General features: G+C 40.4%; 1 pseudogene; it reads left to right on the top strand.

Moving 5' to 3' along the window:
* The first annotated feature begins 1,319 nt into the window (after nucleotides 1-1,319).
* The window catches only part of LOC101575741, a 4,828-nt pseudogene continuing 3,138 nt past the window's right edge, over nucleotides 1,320-3,009 (top strand).

Below are 3,009 nucleotides of genomic sequence, written 5' to 3'. Positions count from 1 at the left end.
TGAGAATCCTGTTTGCAGTAAAACACAGTGTTCTTTTCATTGCTGTGTCATCTACAGGCAGCTAACAGTAATTTCATTATTGCTACCTATTCTGATGAAATTAATGTATTTTTTGTTAGTTTCCCAGCAAAAATTGAGGCTGTTAACTTCCAATTTGAGCAATCATAATAATAGGAAGGTCACCCCACATGTCCCATGAGAAAGGAGTAGTTCTGTTAAAGACACATTTTGGAAGCTCTGATCATTGTTATAACCTCCTCTTATTGCAGGGAGGCAAATATAAAATTGTATGATGCCAACATAGGCTTTTTTCCCAGCTGAAGCAGAACTATTGCCTTGAGTATATTGTTATTGAAGAATAACTTATGAAAATGTAAAGAGGGTGTTATGTTAAACTTAAAGTAAACCTTTGCAACCTTCACACCCTACCTCGATGTTGTCTGATTGGCCTTGCGCTGTAGCACTGGTATGACTGAGGTTATCTCTATATTCCTCTTTGCAATGGAGATAAGGTGGCAAAGCCAAGTCACCTCCTAGGAAGAAGATAATCAGGATGGGCTCCATAGGTACCTGATCCTTTCATCCTTAATTCAAAGTTCCACAAATGACCACTTATCCATTATTAAAAAAAAAAAAAAAATTGTCAACTCACTATTCCAGTAAGGGTTTGGAAGATCCAGAAAATTCAAAAATTGTAATTTCTTTTAGCACTTCAGAGGTAAAAGTTACTTTTTTATCCATCTTCTTTATTTATAAACAGAAAAAATCCAATTTTATATCATGTCTGCCTCTTATCCTCTGAATAACTACTATGAAGACAACCATATGTAATGCATTAATTACTGTAACTGTCCTACTAACTTGTTTTGAAACTTTCATTGCTATTTTATCTTTTTTCTCATTAAAATGAATTTTAAAAAACCAACTCAGGAAAAAAAAGATAAAATTAAAAAAATGAAATTAAAGAGGAACACCACCACGTGCTACTCTGTCTGCCTTACTAAACACAACCATAGGCAAATACTGTAACCTATCTTTAAGTCTTCGTATCCCAATCTATAAAATAGGAAAAACAATACTTCTTAAGATAGCTTTAGAATGACATACCATTACTCGTGCTCTATTTTGTGTCAAGTAAACCCTTTAGCATGACTGGGTCTCAGGGCAGACTCAGTTCACTAGTCTAAGTTCAATCTTCTTTGTCACTCACCAGCTATGGCCTCTGATGCTACTCTTCTTAGCTATCGAACCTTATTCATAAAATAAGAGAATAGTAACATCTATTCTACAAGTGTTTAGGAAGAGTGAAATGACTACCTATGGTCAGGCCTGTCCTCTCCATCTGGGTCAGCAGGGACATGATCACCTGCTGCTCCTTGAGTTACTTCTATGTGAACTTCCAGCAGCCTGAGGACTTGAAACATGCTCTGGACATCATGAATTTCAAGGCAAGCCAGAATAAATCAGGTGGTCTCAGCCTGACCCATCACTTCACAAAAGTGGAGACTGCAACATACTCATTAAAAGTTAGGACAAATCCTTTGATTAATAAAGCACTGTATGATATATTTTCTGCTTTTGGGAACATCCTTTCACGTAAGGTGGTTTGTGATGCAAATGGTGCCACAGGCTATGGATTTGTGCATTTTGAGGCACAGAAAGCCACTAAAAGAGCTATTGATAAAATGAATGGGATACTTCTAAGTGATGGCAAAGTATTTCTTGGACAATATAAGTCTCATAAAGAATGAGAAGCAGAACTTGGAGCTAGGGCAAAAGAATTCACCAATGTTTACATCAAGAACTTTGGAGAAGGCATGGATGAGGAATGCCTTGAGGACCTCTTTGGCAAGCTTGGACCTGCCCTCAGTGTGAAAGTAATGATGATGAAAGTGAAAAAATCCAAAGAATTTGGATTTGTGAGTTTTGAAAGGCATGAAGAAGCACAGAAAGCAATGGAGGAGGTGCATGAAAAGAAGCTCAGTGGAAAACCAATTTACGTTGGTCAAGCTCAAAAGAAAAAAGTGGAACACCAGGTGGAACTTAAGCTCAAATTTGAATAGATGAAAAAAGATAGGATCACCAGATATCAGAGTGTTCACCTTATGTGAAAAACCTTGATGATGTCATTGATTAGGAGCATCTCCAGAAAGAGCTTTTTCCATTTCGCACCATCACTAGTGCAAAAGTTATGATGGAGGGTGGTCACAGCAAAGGGCTTAGTTTGGTATGTTTTTCTTCCCCAGAAGAAGCCACTAAAATAGTTACAGAAATGAATGGTGGCATTGTGGGCACTATGCCACTGTATGTAACTTTAGGTCTCACCTTACCAGCCAGTACATGCAGAGAATGGCGAGGGTACAAGCTGTGCCCAAGCCTGTAATCAGCCCTACCAGCCAGCACCCCCTCGGGTTACATCACGGCAGCTACCCCCCAGATTCAGAACCTGCTGCATCTTAGCCTCCTAGCCAAGTTGCTCAACTAAGTCCAAGTCCCCACTGCTCTGCTCAGGATACCAGACATCATCCACTCCAGAACATGTCCAGTGTTATTCATCTCAGCTGCCTTGGCTGTCCTTTAGCACTATGAGACCAGCTTCTCCATGGATTCCACAGGTCATGTTGGCACAGTGGATGGCCAACACATCAATACAGACAAGGGTCCACGGCCTGCAGTTGCTGCCACTGCAGCCACTCCTACTGTCTGCCCCATTCCCCAGTATAAGTATGCCGCAGGGGTCCACAATCCTTAGCAGCATCTCAGTGCACAGCCGCAGTTACAATGCAGCAGACTACTGTGATAAAGTCAGCATGGTACTGGCAACAAAATAGAACTGAGGATCAATGGAATAGATTAGAAGATGCTGAAGCCCCTACGAACACACTCAGCCACCTTATCTTTGACAAAGGGGCCAAACATACTCACTGGAGGAAAGATAGCCTCTTCAACAAATGGTGCTGGAAAAACTGGCTCTCTACATGCCGAAAACTTAAACTTGACCCGGGTCTA

The sequence above is a fragment of the Octodon degus genome, unplaced genomic scaffold (genome assembly GCF_000260255.1).
Source record: "Octodon degus isolate 3935 unplaced genomic scaffold, OctDeg1.0 scaffold00004, whole genome shotgun sequence".
NCBI classification, from domain to species: Eukaryota; Metazoa; Chordata; class Mammalia; order Rodentia; family Octodontidae; genus Octodon; species Octodon degus.
The sequence above is the reverse complement of the archived record's forward strand: the minus strand, read 5'-3'. Positions and strand labels throughout refer to the sequence as shown.